This window comes from Diabrotica undecimpunctata, chromosome 3, assembly GCF_040954645.1.
Source record: "Diabrotica undecimpunctata isolate CICGRU chromosome 3, icDiaUnde3, whole genome shotgun sequence".
NCBI lineage: Eukaryota > Metazoa > Arthropoda > Insecta > Coleoptera > Chrysomelidae > Diabrotica > Diabrotica undecimpunctata.
Window position 1 is genome coordinate 129,802,994 of NC_092805.1, and position 18,237 is coordinate 129,821,230.

Genomic DNA, 18,237 nt, shown 5'->3' on the forward strand with positions numbered 1-18,237 from the left:
CACTAACGGCATTGTTTAAATAGAACTAGTTAGTCAACGCAATGTATAAATTTGTTTGATTCTAATTGAGACAGTCACTAGATGTCACCACTCTTTCTGTCTCAATAGATTTTAATATACCATTCTTTGTTTGATATACGTTATACTAGATGGTGCTATGTGAAAAAGTTAAAGACTAAACTTAACGTCCATTTTTGATCCATTGAATTAAATTCACCAGCGTTGCAATATTTCACTGACATAGTAGCAACAGGTTTATTTACAACATTTTAAACATGTAACAAAAAACAGACCTTGAATCACTTAAGATATTCATTTAAAATAGAGTTATTACTATCAACTAGTAAATATCGTGTCAACTAAAATTGTACATAAACGTACTGTGGCTTCTAATTCTTCCTATATCTAAATAAGTTTAAAGAATTTAAATATTTTATTTTATTTGGAAGTGTATTACAAAAATTTGGTCCGAGGTAAGTAAAACATTTTAATTCTGTGTGTTTAAAACAAAAAACATTTGTATGAGAAATGAACAAATTAGGTATTTAGAAATAAATTTTAGCGGATAATACATACATTCGATAATATTTGAACAAAGTGATTTTAAATTAAAATAATGTTACTTCCATAATAAATAAATCGTTTTTTACAGATGGCTGGAAATATTTGTTGTTATTACAAATGTGGTTTATCATCATACAAAATTCATGGTTTAAGAATGTTCAGATTTCCGACAAAAAATCTTTCGGCTTGTCAAACATGGATATTACACTCTGGTAAGTAAATAGAAACTTTTTATATTCTTTTATTTTACACCGTTTCCGTTACGTAATTAACTTAAAAAAATGTTTATTTTTTTTTTCATTCATCATTTGAATTTTACGTTTTCGTTGGTATTATAATTATGATATAATAAACTTCGGAAAAACAAATTAGAGAACTAATTTATACACCAGTCCATCTGTAAAAAAATCATTGATTACACGTAAAAATCTTATAAAGATATTTGAAGGTTCTAAAAGATATATGAGTGTTAGTTAATAATAAATCTGTGAAGACATACAGGTATTTTGGTTTGTTTTTGTTTAAACAATTTTAAAAAGTGAGAGGTCATTCTTTTGCTTTAAAACGTTTTTTATCCAGTTTAGAGAAAAATAGTTAAAATAAAAATTGTAGATCTTAAAAAGTTCTTCCTTTTGTGAGTTTCTAAATTAAAATATATGAAGAATTCACAAGGAATCTACGTTCCTGTATTTGGCTGTATACCATATATTAAAAAATTTATTAAAATCCTTTGTAAAAGGTATATATTTTTAAAAACCCAAACGGGCTGTGTTAGACAAAACATTTTCGGAATCCATTATTCCAAGCAACTAGGGAGTTGCTTCCATAAAGTCCTCGTAGACACACCGTCTCAGGACTTGCAACTTCAACGTGGAGTCATATGTCGCCATGTTACCTAATCAAACGGTAACTTTAACATCCTAATAATTTATAAAATATAATGTAAAACAAATGTAACTAATTATTTGTTAACGGGTTTTTACCCATGTATTTAGTGGCTACATTCATGTACTCCTAGACACCGATGATGGAATAATGGATTCCGAAAACGTTTTGTCTAACACAGCCTGTTTGGGTTTTTAAAAATATATAACTTTTACAAAGGATTTTAATAAATTTTTTATATAAAGAATTCACCAAAATAGTTGCAAAAAACCCTTGATTTTGCAGAAATTTATAAATTTTAATAACTTTGTTTTTGCATAATGGTATGTAATGTAACTAATAAAAATAGTGACGATTTGTTTATCATGGAAAGCGATTATTTAAACAACTTTTTGTTGAGCTACCCCAGTTAAAAAAAAATTATGTTTTACATGCCACAGAAGCCAAGATATTGCAAATTTTACAAGCGCGATTTATTTTAAAAAAGTTCAAATCTAAAAAAAAACGGAGCTCAGATGGTTCTCCATTCTACTTCCGAAGAGGTATTTTACGAGTACCATCATTTTAACGGGTTATAAATTTTTTACTTCTTTACCGCATATGCCATCTGTAAGCTGGATCGCACAATTCAGATCTTTATTTAGAGTCCCTTCAGTTTTCATCTTTTACTGTTAATAGACAATGGAAGTATGATTTTAAGAATAAAATGCTTTGGTTTTAAATATAAAATGCTCTCTTGGCTCGTAATGGTCATAGAAGATTCTTTTTTTTTTAGGAAGTGTGTTTTTCATCAGTTTTTCATTAGCCTCTATATAAGTTTGTGGCATAAACGATATCAAAGATATAAATGTTTATAAACAGATGAAATAACCTATAAACTATTTGCTCTGATTGACATTTAGCGCACTGTAATAACTTATTAATTTCCATAATTTCAAGGAGCTATGTTATATGTTTTTGCACAAAAAAGAGTTATTTTAATTTATAAATAACTCTTCATTATAAATTTGCATAAATAGCTGCAAAAATAAGGTTTTTTGCAACTATTTCGATTAATAGTTTCTTGTATTTTAATTTAGATACTCTCAAAAGTTACATTACTTTTTATGATCTACAACTCTAAAAAAGCTGAAAAAATCTTAAACAGATATTTAAAGTCTCTAAAAGGTATATGAGGGGTAGCTGATGACAATTATGTGAAGACTTTAGCTAATTTTGCTTTGCTTTTTTTTTAAACAATCGTAAAAAGTGAAAAAATTTATGCACATAAAACGTTAAAATAAAAGTTATAGATCATAAAATGTTCTCTAATATTGATATTTTTATAATTAAAATACATAAAGAATTGACCGAGATAATTTAAAAACCCTTATTTTTAAAGTATAATTTATAAATGTTAATAACTTTCTTTTTGCATAACGATATGTAATACAACTATTTAAAATTATGGCAGTTAATGAGTTTTTAAAGTGTGCTAAATGTCATACAGAACGACCATACAGTTTATGAGTTATTAAATTTGTTTATCCAGGAGACCGATTATTTAAACAACTGTACTTGTCCAAACAGTCACTCTAGGGATATTTTGTAAATAGCAATCGATTTTTTATGGCTTCGTTTTAAATTATTTAAAAAAAAAACATCAAGAATATAATAAATTTGTTTTTAAAAATCAGTTTGAAGAGTAACAAATTTTTAGCATATAAAAATTTCTAATAACTTTGACTTTTTTATGTCATACACTTGTATGTAGGCTCAATATAAAGCTAATAAAAAAAACATTAAAAAAAACCAAAACCTTCTATGGCCCAGAGAAAATCAAATAGCATTTTTTTTTCTTGTTTAAGAAATTGCAAATATTTTCATTGTTTATTAACATTAAGAGCTGAAAATTGAACATTGTAAAAGAATATCTAATTTTTATAATTCGATTTATCAATAGCATACACAGTGAAGAAGTAAATTAGTTTTGAAACAAAAAAATAATGGTACTCGTAAAATATCGCCACAGAAAAATGCAAGGGAGATCTGTCCGCTGCAATATCTCAGCTTGTTTCTTGTTAGTGGTTATAGAAAGTTCTGTTTTTTTTTTTAAATTGTGCTTTTACGCCAGCTTTTCATTGAGCCTACGTACAGCCGTATGACATGAAAAATATCAAAAGTAGTATAAATGTTTAGAAGCTAAAAAGCACTTTTGCAAACCGTTTTTTTAATAATAACGATCGATTCAAAAAACATCAAATAACTGTCAAAGGTTAAACACCCTTGTTAAAGTTCCTAATGGATTTTAAAGATTTAAACAGTGTTAAACAGATAAATTAATTCATCGACGAGTTAACAATACGAAGCGAAGTTCTTTAATCACAATGTGATAAGAAGACGAGTATCAAATTTGGTTTTATATTTCAATAGTCGAATTTAATTGTGGCTATATTGGTTTAATTAAAGAAAATCAGAGAAAATCCCAAGAAATAGGTGAGATCCTTTTTTTCTTTCTTTCCAGTTTGGGAGAGGGTCCTTTAGGTACTCACGTTTAGGTATTGTGTTACGGTCTGGGTAACCAAAACTACACATCATGAACAGTAATTAAATATTTACATTTACACAAAACAACTTCAGTTTCAACCCAAAATCATATGTCGTTGCCGCAGTCTCTAGACCTCCTTCCCGTTCGTTTTCTAAAAGGGGACAAGTTATTGTCATGCACTCCATTTTGAATACTGTTTTATTTGAATATATTAAAGAAATTGGTAAAATAGTTTATCCAAAAAATATTACTTTTAAATCTCGCATTTCGAATAATCGAATCTACATTTTCCTCACTTCTACTGACATCGTTGATCAACTAATACACCGAACGTCATAATTAATTTTACCGTCATCTTTATCTGCAGGCTTCTTTCTGCGACCAAAAGAATCCTTATTTCAAATGTATCTCCTTCCATCCCGCATTCACTAATCGAACAGTCCCTAAGAAATACGGAACATCAGATAATCAATAGGCATATATCATGAGTTTTCTGCTCTTTGTATATTCTTACTTCATCTTTTGCCAAATTTAGACACGATATTTAATTAAGTAAGAAAACTTTATGTACTTCAAATACTAGCCCAAGTCTAGTTTAAAAAATAAATTGTTAATAAAAAATAACCTTAAAATATCCAATCCCTTTTTTAATCAAAAGGTTATACTTGATAAAATAAAAGTTTTGGAACAAATCTGGACCTAACCATATATACTCTTTTCTTCCTTCACCCTTTCCTTATTCATCCTTAGTTTCACAAGATACCAATTATCCGAACTCTTTTATAAACTATTTCGAACTAAAAGCTGCACTCAAATCCTATAAATTTACAAAAATTAGGGTTTTCTAGAATTATCTTGAAAAATTTCTCGAAAATTTCTTAGGCACCAACGACCCTCTAAATGAAGCCAGTAAATTTACCACTGACATACCTCTGACAATCGTCAATGAAAGATCTTGCCCTAATCTATACTAATATAAAAGAAAAATCATTACAAAAAAAAATTTTTGTTAAAATCCATTATAAAAGGTATATAAATTAAAAAACCCAAATGGGCTGTCATGAAGACAAAAGGTTTTTGGAATCTATATTCCATCATCGGTGTCTAGGTGAACATGTTTTGAGCCGCTAAATATCTGGGTAAAAACCCGTTAAAAGTTATATGTTACAATTTAGTTTACATTATTTAGTCTTATATATTAGGATGTTAAAGCTACCAGTGGATATAATAACATGGCAAATGTTATCATATCCACTGGTAACTCAACCCTGGTGAGGTCCCAACCTCATATAAACTTATACAAAGTGTAGTAAATCTACTTCAAGATAGATCTAACGAACTAGGATTATCACTCACTGAGAACAAAACCAAATTAGTAAAATTTTCCAGAAGAATTTTCACTCCCTTAACCAAAATTTTATTTAACAATTCTCTACTTTCTGCTGTTAATTAATGTAAAATTCTCGGTTTTATGTTTGACTCCAGATTAAATTGAAAGAGTCAAATCTATGAACTTAAAACCAATTGTTTTAAAAGTTTGTTTGTTTGTTTTAAAACCCTCAGTCATCTTCAATGGGGTGCCGATAAAACTTCTTCTAGGTCTGAGCGCTTTTCGCTTTAGTCCTATTGAGAGTGTATACCGTGAATCTAATGAACTTTCTCCTACCCTAAGACGATAATCACTTCTACTTTCGTATGCTGCATCAACATCCGCAAATCCATTTAATCCCGTTCATTCCCTAATTGCCACAATGGCGTCTTCTTCCACTAACAATAACCAACACCTTATATTAAAACCTATACCTCAATTAATTTGTCCACTACTTAAAAATATTGACCTTTTTCAGACTAGTTCATTTCCTCTAACTTTACTTCCCCTCTGGGCTAAAGATCTCCCTTCAATATATACCTCTCACCATTTTTAACAAACTTGAATCTTCTAACCTTCTTATAAAGAAAGCATTTTTAGAATTTAATTTTCTATACAGATGCTTCTAAAACTACCACTGGTATTGGTTGCGCAGTAACCACTAAACATGAACTTGTAAGATCATCTCGGTTACCCTTAATATGCAACGTTTGCACAGGTGAACTATATAGTATTCTGTTGGCTTTTAAATGCATCTCCCATCAAAACAGACATATTGCCATTTGTTCAGATTAACTTTCATATATCCATTTAGTCAATACAATTTTCACTGACCACCTATTAGTTCAAAACATTCATGACATATACCAAAATCTCTCTGCTTACGTTGTAAGTCTCTCTCATATGGCTGCCTTCTCACACCGGAACTACTGGTAATAAAACAGCAGATAATTTTGCCAAAGAAGCTACCAACCATGGGGTGACTGAAGTCACCCCAATTCAACTAGCTAACGAATCTCGAAATTCGTTTTTAAAAAGTCAGTAGAGGATATTTGACAAAACTTATAGCAAAAGAGCAAAACAACTTTTCATAAACTTCAATCTTTTATTGGTCATCTCTCCCTAGACTTCATAACTAGAAGAGAAGCATCGACTATTAGAAGACTACGAATCAATCATACCAAACTTACCGACTGCAAACAATTCACCAACCTGTATAAAGCACTGGACTTGAAACCTTCTCTAAGGAACTAGAGAATCATCTACCTCTTCCTCAACTGTAAATTGTATATGTTGATTATGATTGTTGAAAATGTTGACTATTTCATTAATTTTGTGCTTAGGAAGTGCCAAAACTAAATCATCTACATATCTTTTAATAAAAGGAATGAAAAAAGTGTAATTGTTGATACAATCACTGATAACATCATCCATGACTAGATCCCATAGGACTATCAAAAATTTGTTTTTGGTAGTGATATGGGATCTTTTTTTTCCTAATATTGTTCTGAAGCTATTTTCTTGTGGCATTTTAAATTAATTACTATTTAAATGGGAATAAGCCACAATTAAAGGTTAAAATACGTTTGACGTTTCAATTTCCACTTCGGAAATCGTTCTAAAAAACAAACATGTTTGAGAACGATTTCCGAAGTGGAAATTGAAACGTCAATAAACGTATTTTAACCTTTAATTGTGGCTTATTCCCATTTAAATAGTAATTAATTTCTTTTTTTTCCTATCTAAAAATTTTTTTTCTTACTCTTATATAATATAATATATAATATATATATATATATATATATATATATATATATATATATATATATATATATATATATAGATATAAACATATATTGGCATAACTGCCAAGTTATCTATATCTTAAATACAGAACTTATTTTTTTAATTTATTGTGCAGAAAGTTGCTTTTTTTCAGTTGTGTTAATAATAATATTGTTGTAGGTAATGCTGCATTGGAAAGTCTGGAGCTACCCGATTTAAAAAAAATCTATGCAGTAAGCATTTTGACCAAAAATATCTAAATGCAAAATATTTACCCAGTACTGCTATACCAAAAAAATATAGTGAGGTAGAAGAGGAAGGTTCGTTAACGACACCACGCGTTTTTCATACGTATTCAATAGAAAAACAACCATCAACCAGTGCCAATACTGTTTCGCACAGTGATAATTCTGAACTTGACGATTTTGTTGATGAGCTTTTTAGATATGCCGTTATCACCATTGGTCAAGAAAAAAAGATTTCATAATTATCACACACTTTAAAGGAGATTACATGCATCTCGAATACGGATTAATCTTCTTAAAACTCGCATAACAGCACTAAAAAAAGAGACTGGTTAAGATTAGGACAAAATCTGTACAAACTGCACGAAAGCCACAAACTCAGTTTTCTGCTGCAGTTTTTCTTGAACACTTTACTATCATAACGTTTGTTGGACTTGATACCATTGTAGTTAAACATCGATCTAATATTTTTAAACTAGTATTGCTGGTTCATACATAGATCCAACTCATACATTGCTTATTTTAGTTCATGCAAACAATGTTACAATCGATTTCTATAACTATTAATGTAAACAATTTTGTTTTGTTTTTTTACCTTGAATTATTATTTTGTTAATATTGTCTATGGTGTAGTTATTAGAATTTTCATAAGTGTTATCTAACTATTAAAATAACGCGAATTTAATTTTTGCATAAACAGTCATATCGGGCGAGTTGAGTTGAGTATTGAAAAAAACATTCTCATTTATGTAAACAGAAATACAAAAATGGTGTGTATATTATAAAATACATAAATAAATAAAATAAAGCGTACTATTTATTAAAGTTTTTAATTATTATTCCTTTTATCCCAACACATAGATTAATTTGTCCCTAAATATGTGTTGCCTCTTGTTGTGGTATATCGATCTGTTTATTTGTTTCAAAACCATTATCAAAAAACCATACCCATAAATTTACTATATTTTCAAACGTCATTTTAAAGATTAAAAGATTGAAAATTTAATTTTCTCAAAACATACATAAAACCATTGTTTAAAAAGATTTTTTTTAAACAATGATAAAACTCAAGTCTTGACTAAAAAATAAACCTCCGCATGAGTGTTCTAAGACGATAGCAGTCGAGTCTATTTCAATTAAATATTTAATCCTTTTCTAACAAATCATATAACCAAATTAAATATCTGGTAAACTAATGAAAATTAAAAAAAGGCAGCATTTAACTGCTTCATTTAAATAGATTACTAACCGGTTTAGATTTATCAAGTCTCAAAGTAGAAAAACAATTTGAAATATTCGCTCGAAATAGTCAAGTTATGTTTCACAAAACGCATACAACGATAATAACAATAAGCATTTTATTAAAATCTTATATTTTCTTCACAATCTGGCACCCGTGTACAGGTTTGCATAAGTTACCACACAGGTAAAAATATACTCGAATAGAATCCTGCTGAGAATTAAGTTTCTGTTAATAGTTTTTTAAATTTATGACTAGAGGCCGCCATATAACGGCAGAATAAAAATCAAACGTTTGTTCCATAAGGATTGTCTAACTAGTCCTATTTAAACAATGCTAACGGCAAGGCAACATACAGAAGATTAGTGATTGGGAGTACTGAGCTATTTAATATTAGCATTGTTTAAATAGGACTAGTTAGACAATCCTTATGGAACAAACGTTTGATTTTTATTCTGCCGTTATATGGCGGCCTCTAGTCATAAATTTAAAAAACTATTAACAGAAACTTAATTCTCAGCAGGATTCTATTCGAGTATATTTTTACCTGTGTGGTAACTTATGCAAACCTGTACACGGGTGCCAGATTGTGAAGAAAATATAAGATTTTAATAAAATGCTTATTGTTATTATCGTTGTATGCGTTTTGTGAAACATAACTTGACTATTTCGAGCGAATATTTCAAATTGTTTTTCTACTTTGAGACTTGATAAATCTAAACCGGTTAGTAATCTATTTAAATGAAGCAGTTAAATGCTGCCTTTTTTTAATTTTCATTAGTTTACCAGATATTTAATTTGGTTATATGATTTGTTAGAAAAGGATTAAATATTTAATTGAAATAGACTCGACTGCTATCGTCTTAGAACACTCATGCGGAGGTTTATTTTTTAGTCAAGACTTGAGTTTTATCATTGTTTAAAAAAAATCTTTTTAAACAATGGTTTTATGTATGTTTTGAGAAAATTAAATTTTCAATCTTTTAATCTTTAAAATGACGTTTGAAAATATAGTAAATTTATGGGTATGGTTTTTTGATAATGGTTTTGAAACAAATAAACAGATCGATATACCACAACAAGAGGCAACACATATTTAGGGACAAATTAATCTATGTGTTGGGATAAAAGGAATAATAATTAAAAACTTTAATAAATAGTACGCTTTATTTTATTTATTTATGTATTTTATAATATACACACCATTTTTGTATTTCTGTTTACATAAATGAGAATGTTTTTTTCAATACTCAACTCAACTCGCCCGATATGACTGTTTATGCAAAAATTAAATTCGCGTTATTTTAATAGTTAGATAACACTTATGAAAATTCTAATAACTACACCATAGACAATATTAACAAAATAATAATTCAAGGTAAAAAAACAAAACAAAATTGTTTACATTAATAGTTATAGAAATCGATTGTAACATTGTTTGCATGAACTAAAATAAGCAATGTATGAGTTGGATCTATGTATGAACCAGCAATACTAGTTTAAAAATATTAGATCGATGTTTAACTACAATGGTATCAAGTCCAACAAACGTTATGATAGTAAAGTGTTCAAGAAAAACTGCAGCAGAAAACTGAGTTTGTGGCTTTCGTGCAGTTTGTACAGATTTTGTCCTAATCTTAACCAGTCTCTTTTTTTAGTGCTGTTATGCGAGTTTTAAGAAGATTAATCCGTATTCGAGATGCATGTAATCTCCTTTAAAGTGTGTGATAATTATGAAATCTTTTTTTCTTGACCAATGGTGATAACGGCATATCTAAAAAGCTCATCAACAAAATCGTCAAGTTCAGAATTATCACTGTGCGAAACAGTATTGGCACTGGTTGATGGTTGTTTTTCTATTGAATACGTATGAAAAACGCGTGGTGTCGTTAACGAACCTTCCTCTTCTACCTCACTATATTTTTTTGGTATAGCAGTACTGGGTAAATATTTTGCATTTAGATATTTTTGGTCAAAATGCTTACTGCATAGATTTTTTTTAAATCGGGTAGCTCCAGACTTTCCAATGCAGCATTACCTACAACAATATTATTATTAACACAACTGAAAAAAAGCAACTTTCTGCACAATAAATTAAAAAAATAAGTTCTGTATTTAAGATATAGATAACTTGGCAGTTATGCCAATATATGTTTATATCTATATATATATATATATATATATATATATATATATATATATATATATATATATATATATATTATATATTATATTATATAAGAGTAAGAAAAAAAATTTTTAGATAGGAAAAAAAAGAAATTAATTACTATTTAAATGGGAATAAGCCACAATTAAAGGTTAAAATACGTTTATTGACGTTTCAATTTCCACTTCGGAAATCGTTCTCAAACATGTTTGTTTTTTAGAACGATTTCCGAAGTGGAAATTGAAACGTCAAACGTATTTTAACCTTTAATTGTGGCTTATTCCCATTTAAATAGTAATTAATTTAAAATGCCACAAGAAAATAGCTTCAGAACAATATTAGGAAAAAAAAGATCCCATATCACTACCAAAAACAAATTTTTGATAGTCCTATGGGATCTAGTCATGGATGATGTTATCAGTGATTGTATCAACAATTACACTTTTTTCATTCCTTTTATTAAAAGATATGTAGATGATTTAGTTTTGGCACTTCCTAAGCACAAAATTAATGAAATAGTCAACATTTTCAACAATCATAATCAACATATACAATTTACAGTTGAGGAAGAGGTAGATGATTCTCTAGTTCCTTAGAGAAGGTTTCAAGTCCAGTGCTTTATACAGGTTGGTGAATTGTTTGCAGTCGGTAAGTTTGGTATGATTGATTCGTAGTCTTCTAATAGTCGATGCTTCTCTTCTAGTTATGAAGTCTAGGGAGAGATGACCAATAAAAGATTGAAGTTTATGAAAAGTTGTTTTGCTCTTTTGCTATAAGTTTTGTCAAATATCCTCTACTGACTTTTTAAAAACGAATTTCGAGATTCGTTAGCTAGTTGAATTGGGGTGACTTCAGTCACCCCATGGTTGGTAGCTTCTTTGGCAAAATTATCTGCTGTTTTATTACCAGTAGTTCCGGTGTGAGAAGGCAGCCATATGAGAGAGACTTACAACGTAAGCAGAGAGATTTTGGTATATGTCATGAATGTTTTGAACTAATAGGTGGTCAGTGAAAATTGTATTGACTAAATGGATATATGAAAGTTAATCTGAACAAATGGCAATATGTCTGTTTTGATGGGAGATGCATTTAAAAGCCAACAGAATACTATATAGTTCACCTGTGCAAACGTTGCATATTAAGGGTAACCGAGATGATCTTACAAGTTCATGTTTAGTGGTTACTGCGCAACCAATACCAGTGGTAGTTTTAGAAGCATCTGTATAGAAAATTAAATTCTAAAAATGCTTTCTTTATAAGAAGGTTAGAAGATTCAAGTTTGTTAAAAATGGTGAGAGGTATATATTGAAGGGAGATCTTTAGCCCAGAGGGGAAGTAAAGTTAGAGGAAATGAACTAGTCTGAAAAAGGTCAATATTTTTAAGTAGTGGACAAATTAATTGAGGTATAGGTTTTAATATAAGGTGTTGGTTATTGTTAGTGGAAGAAGACGCCATTGTGGCAATTAGGGAATGAACGGGATTAAATGGATTTGCGGATGTTGATGCAGCATACGAAAGTAGAAGTGATTATCGTCTTAGGGTAGGAGAAAGTTCATTAGATTCACGGTATACACTCTCAATAGGACTAAAGCGAAAAGCGCTCAGACCTAGAAGAAGTTTTATCGGCACCCCATTGAAGATGACTGAGGGTTTTAAAACAAACAAACAAACTTTTAAAACAATTGGTTTTAAGTTCATAGATTTGACTCTTTCAATTTAATCTGGAGTCAAACATAAAACCGAGAATTTTACATTAATTAACAGCAGAAAGTAGAGAATTGTTAAATAAAATTTTGGTTAAGGGAGTGAAAATTCTTCTGGAAAATTTTACTAATTTGGTTTTGTTCTCAGTGAGTGATAATCCTAGTTCGTTAGATCTATCTTGAAGTAGATTTACTACACTTTGTATAAGTTTATATGAGGTTGGGACCTCACCAGGGTTGAGTTACCAGTGGATATGATAACATTTGCCATGTTATTATATCCACTGGTAGCTTTAACATCCTAATATATAAGACTAAATAATGTAAACTAAATTGTAACATATAACTTTTAACGGGTTTTTACCCAGATATTTAGCGGCTCAAAACATGTTCACCTAGACACCGATGATGGAATATAGATTCCAAAAACCTTTTGTCTTCATGACAGCCCATTTGGGTTTTTTAATTTATATACCTTTTATAATGGATTTTAACAAAAATTTTTTTTTGTAATGATTTTTCTTTTATATTAGTATAGATTAGGGCAAGATCTTTCATTGACGATTGTCAGAGGTATGTCAGTGGTAAATTTACTGGCTTCATTTAGAGGGTCGTTGGTGCCTAAGAAATTTTCGAGAAATTTTTCAAGATAATTCTAGAAAACCCTAATTTTTGTAAATTTATAGGATTTGAGTGCAGCTTTTAGTTCGAAATAGTTTATAAAAGAGTTCGGATAATTGGTATCTTGTGAAACTAAGGATGAATAAGGAAAGGGTGAAGGAAGAAAAGAGTATATATGGTTAGGTCCAGATTTGTTCCAAAACTTTTATTTTATCAAGTATAACCTTTTGATTAAAAAAGGGATTGGATATTTTAAGGTTATTTTTTATTAACAATTTATTTTTTAAACTAGACTTGGGCTAGTATTTGAAGTACATAAAGTTTTCTTACTTAATTAAATATCGTGTCTAAATTTGGCAAAAGATGAAGTAAGAATATACAAAGAGCAGAAAACTCATGATATATGCCTATTGATTATCTGATGTTCCGTATTTCTTAGGGACTGTTCGATTAGTGAATGCGGGATGGAAGGAGATACATTTGAAATAAGGATTCTTTTGGTCGCAGAAAGAAGCCTGCAGATAAAGATGACGGTAAAATTAATTATGACGTTCGGTGTATTAGTTGATCAACGATGTCAGTAGAAGTGAGGAAAATGTAGATTCGATTATTCGAAATGCGAGATTTAAAAGTAATATTTTTTGGATAAACTATTTTACCAATTTCTTTAATATATTCAAATAAAACAGTATTCAAAATGGAGTGCATGACAATAACTTGTCCCCTTTTAGAAAACGAACGGGAAGGAGGTCTAGAGACTGCGGCAACGACATATGATTTTGGGTTGAAACTGAAGTTGTTTTGTGTAAATGTAAATATTTAATTACTGTTCATGATGTGTAGTTTTGGTTACCCAGACCGTAACACAATACCTAAACGTGAGTACCTAAAGGACCCTCTCCCAAACTGGAAAGAAAGAAAAAAAGGATCTCACCTATTTCTTGGGATTTTCTCTGATTTTCTTTAATTAAACCAATATAGCCACAATTAAATTCGACTATTGAAATATAAAACCAAATTTGATACTCGTCTTCTTATCACATTGTGATTAAAGAACTTCGCTTCGTATTGTTAACTCGTCGATGAATTAATTTATCTGTTTAACACTGTTTAAATCTTTAAAATCCATTAGGAACTTTAACAAGGGTGTTTAACCTTTGACAGTTATTTGATGTTTTTTGAATCGATCGTTATTATTAAAAAAACGGTTTGCAAAAGTGCTTTTTAGCTTCTAAACATTTATACTACTTTTGATATTTTTCATGTCATACGGCTGTACGTAGGCTCAATGAAAAGCTGGCGTAAAAGCACAATTTAAAAAAAAAAACAGAACTTTCTATAACCACTAACAAGAAACAAGCTGAGATATTGCAGCGGACAGATCTCCCTTGCATTTTTCTGTGGCGATATTTTACGAGTACCATTATTTTTTTGTTTCAAAACTAATTTACTTCTTCACTGTGTATGCTATTGATAAATCGAATTATAAAAATTAGATATTCTTTTACAATGTTCAATTTTCAGCTCTTAATGTTAATAAACAATGAAAATATTTGCAATTTCTTAAACAAGAAAAAAAAATGCTATTTGATTTTCTCTGGGCCATAGAAGGTTTTGGTTTTTTTTAATGTTTTTTTTATTAGCTTTATATTGAGCCTACATACAAGTGTATGACATAAAAAAGTCAAAGTTATTAGAAATTTTTATATGCTAAAAATTTGTTACTCTTCAAACTGATTTTTAAAAACAAATTTATTATATTCTTGATGTTTTTTTTTTAAATAATTTAAAACGAAGCCATAAAAAATCGATTGCTATTTACAAAATATCCCTAGAGTGACTGTTTGGACAAGTACAGTTGTTTAAATAATCGGTCTCCTGGATAAACAAATTTAATAACTCATAAACTGTATGGTCGTTCTGTATGACATTTAGCACACTTTAAAAACTCATTAACTGCCATAATTTTAAATAGTTGTATTACATATCGTTATGCAAAAAGAAAGTTATTAACATTTATAAATTATACTTTAAAAATAAGGGTTTTTAAATTATCTCGGTCAATTCTTTATGTATTTTAATTATAAAAATATCAATATTAGAGAACATTTTATGATCTATAACTTTTATTTTAACGTTTTATGTGCATAAATTTTTTCACTTTTTACGATTGTTTAAAAAAAAAGCAAAGCAAAATTAGCTAAAGTCTTCACATAATTGTCATCAGCTACCCCTCATATACCTTTTAGAGACTTTAAATATCTGTTTAAGATTTTTTCAGCTTTTTTAGAGTTGTAGATCATAAAAAGTAATGTAACTTTTGAGAGTATCTAAATTAAAATACAAGAAACTATTAATCGAAATAGTTGCAAAAAACCTTATTTTTGCAGCTATTTATGCAAATTTATAATGAAGAGTTATTTATAAATTAAAATAACTCTTTTTTGTGCAAAAACATATAACATAGCTCCTTGAAATTATGGAAATTAATAAGTTATTACAGTGCGCTAAATGTCAATCAGAGCAAATAGTTTATAGGTTATTTCATCTGTTTATAAACATTTATATCTTTGATATCGTTTATGCCACAAACTTATATAGAGGCTAATGAAAAACTGATGAAAAACACACTTCCTAAAAAAAAAAGAATCTTCTATGACCATTACGAGCCAAGAGAGCATTTTATATTTAAAACCAAAGCATTTTATTCTTAAAATCATACTTCCATTGTCTATTAACAGTAAAAGATGAAAACTGAAGGGACTCTAAATAAAGATCTGAATTGTGCGATCCAGCTTACAGATGGCATATGCGGTAAAGAAGTAAAAAATTTATAACCCGTTAAAATGATGGTACTCGTAAAATACCTCTTCGGAAGTAGAATGGAGAACCATCTGAGCTCCGTTTTTTTTTAGATTTGAACTTTTTTAAAATAAATCGCGCTTGTAAAATTTGCAATATCTTGGCTTCTGTGGCATGTAAAACATAATTTTTTTTTAACTGGGGTAGCTCAACAAAAAGTTGTTTAAATAATCGCTTTCCATGATAAACAAATCGTCACTATTTTTATTAGTTACATTACATACCATTATGCAAAAACAAAGTTATTAAAATTTATAAATTTCTGCAAAATCAAGGGTTTTTTGCAACTATTTTGGTGAATTCTTTATATAAAAAATTTATTAAAATCCTTTGTAAAAGTTATATATTTTTAAAAACCCAAACAGGCTGTGTTAGACAAAACGTTTTCGGAATCCATTATTCCATCATCGGTGTCTAGGAGTACATGAATGTAGCCACTAAATACATGGGTAAAAACCCGTTAACAAATAATTAGTTACATTTGTTTTACATTATATTTTATAAATTATTAGGATGTTAAAGTTACCGTTTGATTAGGTAACATGGCGACATATGACTCCACGTTGAAGTTGCAAGTCCTGAGACGGTGTGTCTACGAGGACTTTATGGAAGCAACTCCCTAGTTGCTTGGAATAATGGATTCCGAAAATGTTTTGTCTAACACAGCCCGTTTGGGTTTTTAAAAATATATACCTTTTACAAAGGATTTTAATAAATTTTTTAATATATGGTATACAGCCAAATACAGGAACGTAGATTCCTTGTGAATTCTTCATATATTTTAATTTAGAAACTCACAAAAGGAAGAACTTTTTAAGATCTACAATTTTTATTTTAACTATTTTTCTCTAAACTGGATAAAAAACGTTTTAAAGCAAAAGAATGACCTCTCACTTTTTAAAATTGTTTAAACAAAAACAAACCAAAATACCTGTATGTCTTCACAGATTTATTATTAACTAACACTCATATATCTTTTAGAACCTTCAAATATCTTTATAAGATTTTTACGTGTAATCAATGATTTTTTTACAGATGGACTGGTGTATAAATTAGTTCTCTAATTTGTTTTTCCGAAGTTTATTATATCATAATTATAATACCAACGAAAACGTAAAATTCAAATGATGAATGAAAAAAAAAATAAACATTTTTTTAAGTTAATTACGTAACGGAAACGGTGTAAAATAAAAGAATATAAAAAGTTTCTATTTACTTACCAGAGTGTAATATCCATGTTTGACAAGCCGAAAGATTTTTTGTCGGAAATCTGAACATTCTTAAACCATGAATTTTGTATGATGATAAACCACATTTGTAATAACAACAAATATTTCCAGCCATCTGTAAAAAACGATTTATTTATTATGGAAGTAACATTATTTTAATTTAAAATCACTTTGTTCAAATATTATCGAATGTATGTATTATCCGCTAAAATTTATTTCTAAATACCTAATTTGTTCATTTCTCATACAAATGTTTTTTGTTTTAAACACACAGAATTAAAATGTTTTACTTACCTCGGACCAAATTTTTGTAATACACTTCCAAATAAAATAAAATATTTAAATTCTTTAAACTTATTTAGATATAGGAAGAATTAGAAGCCACAGTACGTTTATGTACAATTTTAGTTGACACGATATTTACTAGTTGATAGTAATAACTCTATTTTAAATGAATATCTTAAGTGATTCAAGGTCTGTTTTTTGTTACATGTTTAAAATGTTGTAAATAAACCTGTTGCTACTATGTCAGTGAAATATTGCAACGCTGGTGAATTTAATTCAATGGATCAAAAATGGACGTTAAGTTTAGTCTTTAACTTTTTCACATAGCACCATCTAGTATAACGTATATCAAACAAAGAATGGTATATTAAAATCTATTGAGACAGAAAGAGTGGTGACATCTAGTGACTGTCTCAATTAGAATCAAACAAATTTATACATTGCGTTGACTAACTAGTTCTATTTAAACAATGATATTAGTTAACAAAAATACGTTCCTCAAAAATATGTTGTCTCTAACTGTTAATATTTATTATAATTTAAGTCTGTGTTTATGTTAATTTTTTGTTGTAAACCTTAGTTACCATATAGACTCTAGAATTTAAAGAATCTCTATTTTATTGTCGACTCTAAAAACCACCTTAGGCGTAAAACAATTTAAAATTTTTTATAGCTTTAGTAGTTCCAACAACAACAACTTCTTAGCTATATTATTACACGCTGGTATTTTCAGGAATGATATTTAAGAACTTTC

General features: G+C 28.9%; 2 long non-coding RNA genes across 2 annotated transcripts; one reads left to right on the top strand and one right to left on the bottom strand.

Annotated features, from left to right (window-relative positions):
- The first annotated feature begins 28 nt into the window (after positions 1-28).
- Positions 29-8,081, top strand: LOC140437408 (uncharacterized). The gene is made up of 3 exons (XR_011950374.1): positions 29-473; positions 653-776; positions 7,311-8,081. It is a non-coding gene; the product is annotated as an uncharacterized lncRNA (long non-coding RNA).
- Positions 8,082-9,882: 1,801 nt separating this feature from the next.
- On the bottom strand, positions 9,883-17,944 carry LOC140436168 (uncharacterized). The gene is made up of 3 exons (XR_011950255.1): positions 17,493-17,944; positions 17,190-17,313; positions 9,883-10,653 (listed from the first exon to the last, which is right to left on the bottom strand). It is a non-coding gene; the product is annotated as an uncharacterized lncRNA (long non-coding RNA).
- Between the last annotated feature and the right edge of the window lie 293 nt (positions 17,945-18,237).